Source organism: Onychostruthus taczanowskii, unplaced genomic scaffold (assembly GCF_017590055.1).
Source record: "Onychostruthus taczanowskii isolate IOZ18803 unplaced genomic scaffold, ASM1759005v1 scaffold90, whole genome shotgun sequence".
Classification (NCBI taxonomy): domain Eukaryota; kingdom Metazoa; phylum Chordata; class Aves; order Passeriformes; family Passeridae; genus Onychostruthus; species Onychostruthus taczanowskii.
Window position 1 is genome coordinate 100,298 of NW_024506994.1, and position 17,724 is coordinate 118,021.

General features: G+C 43.3%; 1 protein-coding gene across 1 annotated transcript in view; it reads left to right on the forward strand.

Annotated features, from left to right (window-relative positions):
- Positions 1–12,746: 12,746 nt before the first annotated feature.
- RCAN2 (regulator of calcineurin 2) overlaps positions 12,747–17,724 on the forward strand; it is an 85,034-nt gene continuing 80,056 nt past the window's right edge. Inside the window, exon 1 of the mRNA XM_041426187.1 lies at positions 12,747–12,838. The gene's annotated coding sequence lies outside the window, so the exon portion shown is untranslated. The remainder of the gene's footprint in view (positions 12,839–17,724) is intronic.

A 17,724-nucleotide genomic window follows, 5' to 3' on the forward strand; every position in this document is an offset into this window, starting at 1 on the left:
GCCCTGTTGTATGTGACAGCTCCAGGCACTCACTGTACTTTCCAAGGTGGAAAAAAACAAGGGAGGTGGATTAGTAAAGCAATGTGGTGGTCAAGTGATAGAGCTAAAAGGGGTCTTCTGCCTGGAAATAATCCAGAAGCTTCTGGACGAAGGAAAGACTTTCCCATGGGACAGGGTTAAACAGGCATTAAAAGGTCATTGAGATACCCTGTGCAGGAGTGGATTAAGAGTATCTAAATTATTCTTCTTCAAGTGCTTGTCCAGTCACCTCTTAAATACAGCAGTGCCAAATTTCCATGGGGAATCTGTCCTCTTACCTGACTCTCTCTGCTGTTAGAAAGCTGTCCTACATATCAGGACATAGCAGGAATCAGAGTAAGGTTTTATCCATGCCATTACCACAAGATTGTAAGAAGCCAAAGATTTTTAAGCCCACAGAGAAATAAAATGTATTTCAAGCTACCTTTTTTATTTCTACCTTCTGTGTGAAGACTGGGTGTTAAAGGGAAAGTAATATAGCATCCCTCAAAAAAATCTTAGAAAATGTAACTCTTCCTCCTCCAGATGTGGCAAAGGCCAGCTCTACCTGATAAATTCCCATGTCAAAGTCATTGAAACAATGGTAAGAGTTGTCTTAATGAGACAGGAAATGTAGTATTACAAGGAATAAGAAATAAAACTCTGTTACATTAATTTTCCTTTAATAATTGTGTATCAGAGAAGTGTTTCATGGAAAAAAAAACCCAAGGAAATTAACACATTCCAGGAAATTTTTTTTTTATACTTTTGAAGAGAGCATAAACATTTTCCCTGAAATAATGAATTTTCCTGTGGAAATATAAAACTCCTGAAAACATTTTGAGTTAAAATTCTTGACCTCCTGTAAGTGAATCTTCTCCAGTCAGTGCAGTGAAAAGATCACCCACAGTATCAGCAGCCACCTCCCAGAATAATCACAACTTCTTTCATGTCTTCCTTATAATGAGCTTCCCCAAAGGCCCCTCTCAAGCCAAGTATTTCAAGTGGTCTTTCTCTTTTCTGTGCCACTGATTGTCACAGAACCCAGAAGTTTAGACTTAGCACATACCCTCCTCAAAATAGCTGTCTGGGGACTAAAAGATAGTGTTGTGGCCATTGAGAGGTGGTCTAAAAATAATGACTTCCCCTCAAAAAGAAATTAATTTTAAGACTCTTGCTCTGTGCTGGGCTTAGGCATTTTGCCAAGCAAAACTCAACTTAAGCATGTGTTTTGCCTTAAACAAACACTTAAAATGGATCTGGGGAATAAGAATGGATTTTGATTTAAGCATAGGCTTAAGTGCTTTGCTGAACCAGGGTCCAAAAGCCTCAGTCCCTAACCTGTTGTTTACTGTTAGTCTTGGCATCAGCATTGCAATTTTAAGGACATACAAAGGTTAGTGGAAATACTGAGGTGGCTTTGCTCATTTTAGGTGAACTTGGCACACATGAAAGGATTTTAGGAAGCATTTATAGCCCAAACCAGTAGGCTTTGCTGGCAACAAGCATCTTTCCCAGTTATTTGGTACATTCTAAATGCATGGCTCATCACACTGCAAAAATTACTCCCTGTCCACCATGTGGTAGAAGGGGAATTGGACATAGGAAAGGCAGTCAGAAGATAGCAAGCACTTAATTGCAGCAGCCAAGGAGAGGCTTTCATCATGTGGCCATTCTGGATGACATTGGACATGCGACTGATTGGCACAGCATTATTTGGGTTTTTCACTTTGATCATAAAATTACCAGGAAAGGCTTAATGGAGTTATAAATATCTTGTTTCCATGAGAGTCCTGGGAGGATAATTATAGCACTGAAGTCTTTACAAAGATAGAGCATTTATGAAATGATATTATCTGAGGCCTCCAATGGATAATGCAGGGAATTCTGCACTCTATTCCCAGCTCCCCTATTGACTCACAGTGCTCTTTGGGTGAATCACTTCATCCCTGTTTCCTCACTCTGGGGTAATAATGACAATTACCTACTGCTGCAAAGTCTGTATGGCTTAAAAGCTGTTGCTCCCACTCATCAGAGCACTCCTGCCTGGTTATTGATAGCAATGGCTGTCTGGAAGGCTTTGGATGAGCTACATGTTTTCCTGATGTGTGCTACTGGTAGATTACACTACTTGTAGAGTTACAGTCAAAACACTCAGGAGAAATATTTCAAATCTCTTAATTCACAGTTTTTAAGAGGATGATGAAACAGCTGTACCCTACAGTCTCCAGAAATACTTCGTTTTTAATGCAAAGCTTGGCATTTAAAGACTATGTACAAGTTTCTTGTTGAGTGAAAAGACAACTTCCTTTCATAAAACCAGCCCCTATGGAGGAGCATTGTCTAGAAGGGCTGAGTAGCAGCTGCCTGTGAGTAGGAACTACATCTATACTCTAACATTCCCAGCTGCACTTTTCCTGCTCTAGAGACACCATACATCATCTTTCCAGCCTTGAAAAAGGCAAGTGAGGAAAGAGTGATGGCAAATGGGGAAATGATTGTCACATGGGATACTTTGCTTGAAGGCCCTAACATGGATTTTGGTTACAAAACCAAGAACTTCAGTGCTGGAGAGGAGATCCTACATCTCCCATCAATAGCACTATAACAGCCCTGGCTGGGATTGCAAACAGCTCCTGATAAATTTGAGAGACATCAGAGCTCTCCAGTAGTGGATGGGCCTTTGGAGCTTGCTGTGCCTTTTTGCAGTGGACTGAAATGAAAATGATCAGCTTCCTACCTGGAACGAGGCAGAACTGCAGATGAGGAAATGGAATTGTTTTACCAAGCACTGAAATGACATTTCTGTATGAATAATCCTGACAACAAAATTGCCCATTTTTCCAAAACAGAAGCTCCTGCTCTGGAGTGTGTGCACTGGCGGGGTGAAGGGAGGAGGAAAAGACAAGCTCATTACTTTTCAGGAATCTGCAAAACATAAACCAGCAGAGTCTGAATATCTAAATTATCTATATGGGCATTCTGCTTCCATAAAGCAACTTCTAGGTAGTCTACAAAGGCAGAAAACATCTTTTTCTAAGTGCATTTCTCAGATAATGTAATCATAGCTGGGCAGAGAAATCTAAACCTAAGGAGGATCATGTTCTTTACAAAGCATAATTGTGGAACAGAAAAATTTGGCATTCCCTTTTTCCTGTGTCCTTGCTCAGAGGCAATTGCCAGTGATTTCTGTGAAGATCTGACCCAAAGAAGAGGCAAGAGAGGCTCTGTGGATGTGGTCCCTCAGCACTGCATGTCCAAACTACTCTTGCTGCGGGATCTTGCACTGGCAAAGCAGGACCCAAGCTGAAGATGGGGCTCTGACACACCTTCCTCTCAAAGGTGTCAATTGTAGCCAGACTTGACTCATTTGATTAAACACACTGGGTTCATAGTGTTGGTCTTTGTAACTGCTGACACAGATGCACAGGCAGTTCCAAGGCACTGGCCTTTTATCTGACCTTTATTCTGAAGACCATCAATGCCCAGAAAAGCATTGTGTCCTTCTGTTTGCTTGACACCAGAAGAAAATCAAGTGATTTTCAGTATCAGAACATGGCCCCCTGAATGTGATTTCCAGCTTAAAATGGATAAGCAGCTTGAGATACTCAAATAATTCTGCTCTTTAAGTTAATCACTAGAGCTGAAGATACTGCCTTTGATGCTCTTCTGCCCAAATCTTAATATTACAATTTGCTATTTTAAGCTTGTTTATAGAACTGGAATAATACGCAGATAAAAAAAGGATAATTACTAGGGCGTTTTCAGGCATTAAAGCTGAGGTTTGGAGTTCCTTTTTCTGAGAAAATAAACCAAGGAATGTTTTACTATCTGAAAACCTGGCAACAGGTCTTGGCTTACCGTGAAGTAAAATCAAGCACCACTTTGTTAAAAGCCAGTTTCATCACAATGATCTAGTTGTTCCTTCAAATAATAAAGAGGCCAGAATCAGCAGGAGATGGTTTTATTCTGTCCTTTGGGTAGTAATCAATATATCCAGATAAATTTTTCCAGCAGACTCTGGCCTTGCAGCCTGGTTCAGAGGTTTTGTGCACATGCACAGTTTGTACATTCAGATGTATGGGTCTGTAGGAAATGATTCTCTACACATCCACAAGCCAGGACAAATCCAGGTGATTTGTTGCAATCACATCTGCCCTGAGCTGCCACACCCTGGGAAGGAACATTTATCCCTCCACACAGAGACATTCCAGCATTGGCATCCTTGTACAGGGGTCAAGCTGGGCAAAGGAGCTGGAAGCTGGGGCTGTCCTGCCTGCTGGGCTCTGAGCTCTCACAGCTTGGGAAGGTACCATGACACTGGATGTCACAGCCTGGGAACGTGCCATGCCACCGGATGTCACAGCCTGGGAATGTGCCATGCCACTGGATGTCTTGGTGGGCTGCCTGAATAGGACATTCATGGCACAGCAGGCTGCCCCCCAAGGTTGCCCTGGAGCAGTTGAAGGGCACAATCAGACTTCATCTTTCCTTTTTATCTTCCATTTACTGTTTCCATCCTTCCTAGCAACTTCAACAGTGCTCTTTTTTCCCCTTTCCAGCTCAGCTCTAAACTCAGCTTACATGTTACTTCAGGTTTTTTAAGACATTCAGGCTGCCAAATACCTGAAAAGCTTCAAGTTGGAGTGCAACACTGCAAGGGTAAGCCTGGCAGATCAGTGCCTCAGTAGGAGATAACTCCTGAATGGACTAGCTATCCCTTCTGGAGTTGTGTCACACTGCTGGGAGAGCAGGAGGAGGGGGCAGAGCCTTCCCTCTGGCTGATGTGGAAGGAGGACACTCCTTAGAGGTTGCTCTGCTGCAGTGACTCAGTGCTGTGGAAGCTGTGACTGCCCAAAAATATCTGTGTCACAAAGACCGTTTCCATTTTGCCATCCCCAGTGCTCCCCTTGCACAAGGGCTGGCAGGACAGCAGCACTGGCATCATCCACTGTCAGTCACTGATGTGATCTCTAGAAAATCAGTGCTAAAATATATAAAACCAAGGAACATAAATACAAGCATACACAAAGATAAAGTGTGTAAGCAAACTATGTCTTAGTAGAAGTGTTTAAAAATTAAGTTTTCACTTCTAGGCACAATTCAGGCTCAAAAATACAGTCTCAATTGTCACTTACCTGCTTGAGCTGCTTATTTTCCATTAGCTGGATGTGTATGTGGTGTCATGCTGACTAATAACACAGCCTTCTGCTTCCAATGATACTCCAATTATGCCTTCAGTAGTCACTTAAAAGTGCCAGAATAATGAATGAAAATTTCAGAGAAGAAAGAAAAACACAAGAAGCCTGAAGATTATGGATCACACTTTACGAGACTGAAACATTCAAAATTTTTTTAATGATCTCTCAGTATAAACAAAGCTCCTTAAAATGACATTTTGGAAAGCTGTCCTGTATCAATCTAAATAATTAAGGATAAAGATTAATAAAAGGCGTATAAATCTCATGACAGTGGACTTCTCCATCAAACCTGCCTAGCACTGCTTCAGAACCAGGGCTCCTAAATTCTATTTCTCAACAATTAATAAACATTAATTACCATAATATTTGCTTTAGAGGAGTAAATTGTGTCTTGCAGTGAATTACACTCTGTGGCCTTCTAATTAGCACATATAAAAATAGAATTTCTAGTAGCTTTTTTATTTTCTTAGTTGTTTACATTCTGAAGCAAATTAGATAATATATTCATAAGCTCAGTCTGTATTTAGGTACCTAAATAAGCATCTTGATTTTTAAGAGCACCTACAACTCCGAGAGTCACACAGTGCTCCTGAAAACCAGGCCATTTATTTAGGTGTCTATATTTAGGTACATGAGTTTGAAGTGTTTGGCTTGAGGTCACATAGCTATGGCTCATTGCATTTTTTTATTTCCATTTGGGTCACAACGGGCAAGTCACTTCTAATAATTCTCATCAGAAATGTAAGAAATAGCAGGAGATGTGGTAAGAATTACTTACTAAAAACCATCATGATGTTTAGCATTTCCTGGAAATACATGGAGTTTCATTCATGGAGAAATAAAATCTAAAAAAGATAGAAATCAGTGCATCAGCAAGGTAAGACAGTGTGTTTAGAGACTAAATTTACAGTTTAATTGTGGTTAAACTGTATTCATTTCCTGGATTGAATTTTCTGACATCTTTGTCATTGCCTCTATAACCTTGTGACCATTTTGACAAGCCAGATGTTTCAGCTTCCTGTAGTTTGACTGGGTAAATCCTAGAAACCAAATGTTTCTGCTTCTTAACACATGGCAGCAAACCACAGTTTATTCTTGAGGAATCTGGGCTGACATCATCAGTCATGCTCTTGAATTGTGGCTACACCTCCAAGATTGCTTTTGAATTTGCACAGTAGCTTGTACAGGCCTTGACCTTAATGAATCAATTACGAAATAAACAGTCCAGGACTCTGCTGAGAGCATTTGCTAAAGGACATAAGGAGTTTTAAAAGAAATTTTAAAGAAACAAGGAACAAAATGAAAACCTTTTATTTCAGCATCTTCATTCAAATGTGACAATTTGCATCTGGCCATAATATTTCAGATCCGAGAGTTGCACTTGTACTGTAAGGATGTTGTTTGTTACAGTACAAAAGGTTTGTTTTTCTTTCTTGAAATGGAGGTTGTTTTAAAAGTCAATGAAACCTGGTTTTCCCCTTGATCTATCATGCATCTAGGCTGAAAAAACATCTCTTGGTTAAAAATATTCCTTCAACAGAAATGGGGACGTGCCATTTTTGTTGTCTTTAAAGCAGAGGATTAGCTATAAGATCGTAAAGTTCTGTTTTGTGGGACTTTATGTTAGATAGGGAATTTTTGCAATGTGAAATCAAAAAGACCTTTATTTTTTTCCAACAGCTCTCACTCTCTGAAATAGATGTTAAATGGAAAGATTCTTTGTTCCTGTTCTGGTTGCCTTAAAAGACACAAGCTCCTTGTCTGACCTCTGTCTGCTCCTGAAGGTGCTCAGAAACAACAGGAATATGCCAGAGAGGGGATTTAGGGAGTAACAGAACCAAAATGCAGGGGGCATCCCACTGCAAAGGTGGGAGCTCAGGGGCTCCAGAGCAGGAATCACAGGCTGGAATCACAGGCTGGTTTGGGTTGGAAGGGACCTTAAGGATCATCCCATTCCATCCCCTGCCATGGGCAGGGACACCTTTCACTAGCCAACATTGTTCCAAGCCCCATCCAACATGAACTTGAGCACTTCCAGGGATGAGATATCCGCAGCTTTTCTGGGCAATCTGTGCCAGGGCCTCACCACCCTCATAGGGAAGAATTTCTTCCCAATACTTGATTTAACCCTGTCTTCCTTCAGCTTAAGGTCTTTTTTCTTGTTCTAACACTCCATGCCCCTAAATAAAAGTCCCTCTCCATCTGTCTTGCAGCCCCTTTAGCTGCTGGAAGCTCTCTTGGGCTTCACACTTACCTGACCCCCATGTATCAGATTTGGAGAGAACAGACATCCCAGCTGGAGTACCTGCTTCCCTGCATATCCAAGCCCCCAAAGGAAACAGCTCTGCTCCATGATCAACCTGCTCAGGGAGTAATGTGTACAAGGGCACTACAGGCACTGAAATTTTACAGCAAGTAGAGGATAGCCTCCTTTCCAGCAGGAATTTTTCATTTGTGCAATTATTATTCCCGTACCCAGAACGATGTAGAATGCTCTGTAGATAAAAAGCAAGAAGAGACAGCATTTGCTTTGCACATTTTTGCTTTTCTCTGTAATATGTTGCAGCTAAGTTTCTCTGCAGTTGCTGAGCACACACAGACACTGGAGAGGTGTCGAGGCAATGTTGTCTCACTGCCCTGAGTGACTGGGTGATAAACCAGCAGACAAAGCTCAGCAGTGATAAGCGTAAAGCAATGCACAAGGGAAAAATAACCCCAACCACACACACACAGACACTGCTTCCAGCACTGCAGGAGATCTGGAGACAGAAGTGGAACGCCCTCTGGAAATGTCAGTGTGGGGCTAGGAAGTGGTCAAAAAGGGAAACTGAATGTTAAGAATCAGTAGCTTCCCCCTTTGATGATGAAGAGATCCCCAGAGTCAATAGGACTCTTTAGCCCAGATGCTCAGAGTTATTCAAAGTCCCTTGGCCAGACAGCTCTTGTCTATTCCAGACCCAGCAAAATTCAACAGTCATTTTAGCAGAATCAGTTTCAAAGTAGTGTTTTCTTGTAAAATTAGATAGGCTAGAGAGGATAGTGATAAAGTCTCCTAGTGAAAACAGAGAAAACCACATAAAATTTAAAAAGGGAGAGCTGAAGGAAAATCCAATTAAAGGCTAGAAAGTAATCACAGAATAGTTTGGAAGGAACCTATAAGATCATCTTGTTCCAACCCCTGCCTGGGGCAGGGAGACCTTCCACTAGACCAGGTTGCCCCAGACTGGCCTTGAACACTTCCAGGGATGGAGAATCTACAGCTTCTCTGGGCAACCTGTGCCACAGCTTCTACAGCTTCACAGGGAACAATTTCTTTCTAATATCTAATCTAAACCTGCCCTCTTCCTTCATCTTAAGTAAATCCACCTTGTCCTATAACGATGGTGAGAAGGTATAAACAATAAATTTACTGCCTCTATAACAAAGGAACACTTAAACAGGGATAAGACTAAAACAGGTCTTATCCCTGTTTAAGTGTTCCTATAACAAAGGAACACTTAAACAGGGATAAGACTTGAAATTGTTTTACACAGTGAAGAACCATCCTGTCACAGCACACTGTGGAAAGCAAAAATGACAAATGGGTTAAATAAGAATTAAAAACTCCTAGAGAGAAGGACCACTGGTAGCTACTAAGTGAAGTAACTTGGATTCAACAATGAGTTCCAGAAATCCCTACTTCCATAGTTGCTGGAATATGATAAGGTAAATAGGAGAACATAGAGCCTATTTTTACACTGATTTACTAAGCATCCAGTCTTGGCTGCTAGAGACAAAAGACAAAGCTAGATGGATCCAACTGTGTTTTTTCTGTTCTAAAAAAGTAACAATTGAGATTATAATGCTGACAGAGTCAACATTAATTTGACTTGCTTTATCCATTCTAATCTCCAGACTCAGCCATTTGCAAGAAATCATAATCCATATCTGGCCAAAGACTTTGGGATTATCCCAGTAAGCAGAAATGTAAAAGATGAAGCATTGACTTCTTCAGCATCTACAGATTTTCAGGCATTACTTGTTTCTTCTGAAACAGGAGAATTTGTTACCAGAACATCTGTAAAGGCTGCAGGACTTAGGCCAGAGTTTGTATTTTGATGATCAGAAATCAAGGTAACTGTCTGGGGGCAAAATCTTTTGGTTACAGTGCTTCAGTTGTGTTGAAATTCCCAGCGTCTGCTTCAGCACACTTGAGAGGCCACTTTTGCTTACAGATTAAATCTGGAGATGGGAAGCAGGTGCAGGCTGAAGATAATGAGCAGCTCAGGATTTGGAGGAGACGGGCTAAGCCTGTGCTCTGGGATATCAGTAACAAACTCCCACTCAGTTCTGTGGGATGAGCTCACAGCACTGCTTGTGGATCCTGCAAGCAGCAGCTGTTTTATCACCTCCTTTGGTATCCTTTCCAGAATTACAGCTTGCTCCAGGTTTTGGCACTCTGCAACTGCTTGGGTTGTGGGAAAATGGTCACAGCCTTTAAGAGGCACAGGGTGCATGGCCTGAACAGCTCTGGGGTGAAGGGTGGGACTCCACAAAGGACTTTCTCTCAATTGTTTTTTTCCTATTATTTTTGCAACACCGTTTTTCCATGTCTAAATAATATATTATTTTGTGACCTTTCCTAATAAAAATCTTTAATTGTTATAACAAGGGTATTAAAATCCTGCAATTGCTGCCATTCTTATAATTATCTACTTTGTAGGCCATTTCACTGTAATCAGTGTAATTTAGGGGTTTTCCCCCTTCATCTTAGCAGTAGTGCCTGGATGCATATAAACCCAAAGTGCTGACCTTGGCTTTCCTGATTTTTCCTGAGCATGGGTTGGTTAACTTGCTTTCAAAACTGCAAAGATTCCTATTTTACCACAAGGAAAACATATGCTAGGGCAGCTTCATCACAATGGAAACATCCTTCCTAATATGAAAATTAATAAAAATTGAGACACAAGATACAGTTAAGAGGATGGAGAAGAAGACACAAGGAAATTGTATAACATAAAACACAGGACACAATATGAAAATTAATAAAAATTGCGACACAAGGTACAGTTAAGAGGATGGAGATAAGAAGACACAAGGAAATTGTATAACATAAAACACAGGACAGAAAAAGCCCAGTGGATGCTCTTCCTACTCCGAGTATTAAAATAACACATCATGCAAAGGGAACACACAAAAATGGAGACAAAGGAAAATATCCTACCAGGTTTAATTCCCAAAACAAAAACCAACAAGCAGATAATTTGATTTAAAACCTGATTAATTTATATAGTGACATATGTGGTTCCATAGCTTGCTTACTGTTCTGCATAATGCCTAAAGCAGTAAGATCATGGTCAGAGATCAATATTTTAGACACAAGGGCAAATCAATGAAAATAATAATTACTATTAAAAGTTACCTATTATACATTTAAAAATAAAAGTAGAACTGAAGCAGAAACCCTGAAAGGTATCAAGGCATAAGTCAATCCTTAGTTAAGGGACCAGGAAGAAACTCCTCTGTTGCAAGTACAGCAATCTCCAGTGCATTGCTCTTTGCTGCCTGCAGAGATGAGGTGGGATACACTATTGATTTCATTCTTCACACTATTTATTTTCTGCTATTATTGGAAAGTGCTGCTATAAATGGCATACATCTTTTTATATTTCTTTTAACTAATGGAGAATTATTCCTATACATAGATTTTTATAGGGTATTTAATAATTACATGGGAGTCTTCTAGTTCTTCATTACATTCTATAGATTTTCAAAGCCATCTTTACAAAAACCTATTTACATTTCTGTAGCACCCTATTGATTAAATCCCTTTGTATTACATTCCAAAGAGAAGAGACCTCAGAAAATCAGTGTTAGCCTCAGATGTGCAGCTGGAGGAGAGAAAATAGCCCTTCTTTTAATAAAACACGCCTTGGGGGCATCTGAGGGCTTTCTCTTCTTTTTAAAATCATGACCAGCATCAGCCTTTTTCTATTGTAAACGTGACTTTCCTTTAGAGCCCTACAAATGCTTCTTCTGGTCTGGCATCGTCTGTAGTGGGGAGTTACCCCTGATTCACCTGTTAGCCTGAAGATCTGGCTCCATCCCAGATGGAGCTCACTCCAAAGGACAGTTTGGGTGTTGATGGTCAGAGGGGAACACGGTCTTGGGAGCTCCATCCTCCAGAGTAATTAGCACCCTGCAACATCACCACAGGAGGGCCTGAGGGTTTTAGTCGCCACTAAAACCATGGCGAGGTGCCCTGACACTGTGAGGATGTCCATCCCACCCCACCTCTCCCTACCTTATCCCATCACCCCTTCTCACTCCTATTCTATCCCATCCCATCTCTCACTTCCATTCCATTCCATTCCATTCCATTCCATTCCATTCCATTCCATTCCATTCCATTCCATTCCATTCCATTCCATTCCATTCCATTCCATTCCATTCCATTCCATTCCATTCCATTCCATTCCATTCCATTCCATTCCATTCCATTCCATTCCATTCCATTCCATTCCATTCCATTCCATTCCATTCCATTTTTAAAATCATGACCAGCATCAGCCTTTTTCTATTGTAAACGTGACTTTCCTTTAGAGCCCTACAAATGCTTCTTCTGGTCTGGCATCGTCTGTAGTGGGGAGTTACCCCTGATTCACCTGTTAGCCTGAAGATCTGGCTCCATCCCAGATGGAGCTCACTCCAAAGGACAGTTTGGGTGTTGATGGTCAGAGGGGAACAGGGTCTTGGGAGCTCCATCCTCCAGAGTAATTAGCACCCTGCAACATCACCACAGGAGGGCCTGAGGGTTTTAGTCGCCACTAAAACCATGGCGAGGTGCCCTGGCACTGTGAGGATGTCCATCCCACCCCACCTCTCCCTACCTTATCCCATCACCCCTTCTCACTCCTATTCCATCCCATCTCTCCTCACTTCCATTCCATTCCATTCCATTCCATTCCATTCCACTCAATCCCACACCACCTCTTCCCTACCTTACCTTACTCCACCCATCCCACCCCCTTCACTCCCACTCCAGCCCATCCTGTATGTCCCTACCCCATCCCATCTGACCCCACCTCTCCCCTGCCCTAAGCCAAGCCATCCCATCCCACCCCACTCCTGGCAGCTTTGCCAGGAGAACACAAACGCTGCCAGGTTCCTATCTCTCCCTGTGTGCTGGGGCGCCATGGGCTCCCGCCCTGGTCACCTGCGTCCCCTCACTGCCCTGTGCCACTCACCTGTCCTGTGTCCCTCCCGCCTGTCCCCACACACCTGCCACTTGTCCTCGGTCATCCCTCGTGCCCACACATCCCCTGCCCGGCTCGCCTGGCCCCACTCATCTGTCCCCGTGCCCTCTCCTGTGTCCCCTGTCCCCTCACGGGCCCCGCCGGTCGCCGATTCCCGGAGGGTCGCCGTGGGAGCTGGGGGCGTGGCCTGGGGTGTGGGAGGCGGGACCAACGCGCTTCTCGCGTTGTCATTGGCCAAGCCTCCTGCCTGTTTCGGCGGAGACGTTGCTGATTGGGCCGCCCCGTCCTCCACCTTGGCGGGCGCGGCGCGGGGCGCTCTGAGGGAGCCTTGGGCGCGGAGTGAGGCGGACTCCGGGCGGGCAGGGAAGGGCGAGCGAGCCGCAGGTAAGGGCACGGCCGCCTCCCCAGGGGCTCCTTCCCCGCCGGGGCCGCAGCGCTGTCCGGCAGACCTGGGTTATGCAACCGCCCCGCGGTCCTGCCCCGGCGCCGCGCTGCCCTCGGGGCTCCTTCCTCCCGCGGCTCTCGGGGGATGCGCGGCGAGCCCGCGGCCGCCCCTCGGGAGGGATTGGGGCTGGGGCCGGTGTCTGACTGGGTGGGGTGCGGAGGAGCTTGTGAGGAGGGATGGGGAAGTGGGAAGGGGTTTGCGGCCGTGCTGGGAGCAGGTCGGGGTCGCAGGGGACCCGGACTGGGCAGCTCCGGGCAGGGCTGCGCCGGGAGCACTGGGAGAGAGGCTTTCCTCGGGATGCTTTACACTTGGCTGCTGTAGCCGAGGGGGCATGGCTTGGAAGTGAAGGAAGGTTGGTTTAGATTCAATATTAGGAATAAGTTCTTCACCGTGAGGCCGGTGAGGCACTGGCAGAGGTTGCCCAGAGAAGATGTGAATACCCCATCCCTGGAAGTGCCCAAGGCCAGCTTGCATGGGGCTTGGAGCAACCTGGGATAGTGGAAGGTGTTCCTGCCCATGGCAGGGGGTTGGAACGAGGTGGTTTTTAATATCCCTTCCAACCCAAACCATTCTGTGATTCAGTGATCCCAAGCCAATATAGTTTGATGCTTATGTAATAGATAGCTCTCCAAACTTGCTGGTTTGTTTTTTTTTTTACCCTCACCTCTCCTATATTCTTTTGTGCCTCTTTAAAATATTGTGCTCCTTTATTTCTTGAGTTTGGAGTTTAATGAAGGTTCCTAAAAACAAATGTATAATAAGTTTATGCAGCTGAAAGAAATCATAGGTGCGGAGGAGCTTGTGAGGAGGGATGGGGAAGTGGGAAGGGGTTTGCGGCCGTGCTGGGAGCAGGTCGGGGTCGCAGCGATGGGGACCCGGACTGGGCAGCTCCGGGCAGGGCTGCGCCGGGAGCACTGGGAGAGAGGCTTTCCTCGGGATGCTTTACACTTGGCTGCTGTAGCCGAGGGGGCATGGCTTGGAAGTGAAGGAAGGTTGGTTTAGATTCAATATTAGGAATAAGTTCTTCACCGTGAGGCCGGTGAGGCACTGGCAGAGGTTGCCCAGAGAAGATGTGAATACCCCATCCCTGGAAGTGCCCAAGGCCAGCTTGCATGGGGCTTGGAGCAACCTGGGATAGTGGAAGGTGTTCCTGCCCATGGCAGGGGGTTGGAACGAGGTGGTTTTTAATATCCCTTCCAACCCAAACCATTCTGTGATTCAGTGATCCCAAGCCAATATAGTTTGATGCTTATGTAATAGATAGCTCTCCAAACTTGCTGGTTTGTTTTTTTTTTTCCCCTCACCTCTCCTATATTCTTTTGTGCCTCTTTAAAATATTGTGCTCCTTTATTTCTTGAGTTTGGAGTTTAATGAAGGTTCCTAAAAACAAATGTATAATAAGTTTATGCAGCTGAAAGAAATCATATAAATGAGAATTGTAGTTTAATTAGGGGTTATACTTTACACCAGCTTCTGTCTTTGGCTTTCAAGTTTTGCCCTTGGAAGTGGTTTGATCTTTTAGCTAGTTAGAGTGGCTGCCCTGATGAAAAGGAAAACTCCTATTCTATGAAAATGCATATTACTGTAAAGAAACTGCTGCATTTATCTTGCAGTGAAGCTAAATTATATGATTGCCCGTCATCCTTGTACAGAGAAAAGTCTGAATACTGTGAGAATATAAAGCATTACAGAAAAATGCTAACACATCTCAGTAAACAGGGACAGAAGAAGATTTTCTGTAGATGATCATCTCTGTTAACTAGTCTTTGGTACCTGTCACAGCAGCATCTGTTCTATCCTCCTTAAACTTCTGAGAAGTTGTCAGGTGTGTGATTAATTTTGTCTGTCCCTTTTCAAGTACTGTAGTTTGTGTCCAGGTTCGGTGGCTTGGTTTGTCCTTGCATTGGAGTAATTAATTAAATAATTTATAAATTACTTGATTGTGCTAGCAGAAGATCCTTTTAGAGGAGGAAACTTTGAAATGTTGTTCCAAGCCATCATTGTGTCCTGGGTGTTAAGCCTGGTGAATGGCTCCTGCTGCAGGTGGTTCTGGGTGAGATTTGGGGCGCAGTTCTGAGTTTCGGGTTCCAAGCTGGAGGGCTGCTTGAGCAGTGAGCGAGTGTTCCACTGACCCCTGTGTGAGGTGACAGCTCTGCCTGAAGGCCGGTGACGCTCTAATGCCGTGTGCCCCTTATGAAACGGGCTTGCTTTAAATAGATTAGCACAGAGGCCAAGTGAAGGTGATCAGGAGGCTCGTTCTGGTTTCTTTGTGTTTGGGGAGGGTTTTTTGGTTTTTTTTTCTTTGAATACCTTAATGTTGCCATGGTTACTGTAGTGCCCAGCTGATTGAAGCTCAGCTTCTTGACTTTAAGAACAGCACAGGGAATCTTCACACCTGGCATTGGCTGCTCCAAAGTATCACCTTCCTGTTGTGCAGTGGCGCTGGAATTTTGGCTTGGTTGGGTTCACCAGTGCCTCCTGGATCGTTTTCTCCCGTGCTGGAGATGCAGATGCTCAGCAAGGCAATGCCAGAGTCCCTCTGTGGTCTCAGGATACATCCCTGGCGTGGGAGGCACAGCTGAACCTTCAGTGTGATGTGCATGTCTTGGGCTGCTTGAGCTGACCAGTCCTGCTTTAGAGGAATAAAACTGAATAGTCCCTTTGGATGTTAAAAGCTTCCAAAAATAGTTCCCAAGTCTCAGCTAAATTTAATGCGGCTAGAATGTCAATGGAAAGGATTAGAACATTTGGGATTTGCACCAGTTAGCATTTAGAAAAAAAAAAAATTAAAATCCTCTTTCTCATATCTGCCACTTTTGTAAGAGGAAGAGTGGAGATTGGCACTATTTTTGTGTGGTGCTAACCAAACTGGAGCTCAAATGTGAGTGGACTGCCCTGTACTGGTAATTTGGATTCCTGTAAGGGAATTTGCCCAGGTGGGAGATCAGGGTGAAGGCTGTGGCAGGGGGTCACTACAGTCCTTGTTGTTGCTTTTGAGGCTGCAGAGGTTCATTAATCCTGTCATGTGAGGTCCAGTTCTGCTCTTTCTAATTAAGTAAAAAGCCTCTATTTAAGTCCATAGGAGCTTTCCACAGTGCAGAATTAGCACCATTAAAAATAATGCTCGTCTCCAGCGTTCATTGTGCAGAGTGGAATGAAATTCCAGTAAGTTACTTTGTGACCTTCCCTGTTACATTTGTGCTTTCTGACAGAGCCTTCTGTGTGGGGCTGGTTGGATTCAGCAGGAGATGCAGCCCTAGGCTGACACCACTGAAATTGGTGGCTCTGCTACTGTAAAGTCAGTGAATATTTTAAGTAAAAAATTATTATTTCAGTAAAATCTTATTCACTGGGTTTGATTTACCCCCTCCTGCCTTTTCCCTGCCTTTGGATTATGGTAAAAATTGCTTTTTTGGGGCTTTTTTTTTTTTTCAATAGGAGCCAAGATGGAATCCCTACACTTCTCCTAGACCCTACTACAAAAGCAACTGCAACTTTTCTTGCTTTGTTTTTTTTTCTCCAAATTTCCTTAATTCCTGCAGATTACGGTTTCCAGGTTTGCACTCAGGACTCAATAATACTTCTAGTTTATAGTGATTATATTTAAAGCTTCTATTTGTAACATTTTGTTTGCTTTATTCTATTTTTAGTCATGTTGTTTGTCATGGCAAGCAGTGTTTAATAAAAAAAAGTTAAGTTTCCTGGTGATTTCAAGAGATATGTGCCTGTTTCTTGATGTTCCTCAGGGATTCTTTTTAAAAACTCTAAAGACAGGGAAATGTTCACCAAGGAAATGCCTTATTAGTTTCCATAAAAGCAGTGGATAAATCAATAAATGCTCAGTGATATAGAAGGCATTGGTTCATTCAGACACTTCATGTCCTCAAATTGTCTTCATTCAATACAATTTCTGCTGAAGGTTTTGGCTCTGCAGGGATCTGACTTCATGAGAAGATGTACATCTTTACCCTTTCAGTTTTATACTAAATAAGTGTAATTTTTCAAAGAGAAACTTCAGTGAGCTACTGCTGTTTTCCAGTGAATATAATTTTCTGCTGGCCTCTGTTAATTTTAATTAGAGGTGTACTGTGTCTAAAAATAGTGAGGTAACAGAATGAACACAGAGCTCCCACTTGGAATCTCTACAGGGATTTTGGTCACAGCATCTCCAGTGCTGAACACTGCCACGACCTGATCTGTGCCAGTGGGAAGGGTGTTTGCCTTGTGTTTGGAGCCATCCCAAATTAGAAACCTTTGCACACCTGGACCACGGGAGGAGAAATTTGAAGTAACCCACGTCAGAGTGAAGTGATGTGTATGGTCTGGGAGGGAAGTGGCTGCTGTGGTTCTCCAAGGGTTAAAAGTGCAGCACTCTTGAGGTTCTCATTCTGTGGGATGTATTAAAGTTGAGGGTCCAAACCTTACACCAAATTCAGAAATAACACAGATAACATTCAGGTGTGCTTTAAATAAAGGGAATAAATGGATGTGGCAAGTGCCCAGCTTTAGCTGGGGGTTACATGGAGTTGTTTGCCCCAGGTTTGAATCTGCCTCAGTGTCTCAGACTTTTCAGGGGAGCAATCCTGACAGAGTTTGCTGTTATCCCAGGTAAGATTTTGGATATTTTAGCATCAATATTGGTTCTAGATAGTGCCTATATTCGTGTATATATTTTTTTTAATGGCATTGCCACTTTTTTTTAATCCTGTATGGCAACTTCTGGTACCTTAAATATTTGTAAAATCTGATGTGGGAGGGGAGAAACAAATGCATAACTTTATCTAAACTCATTGCATTTTAAAAGGAAGGTGAGTACAGTTTACTA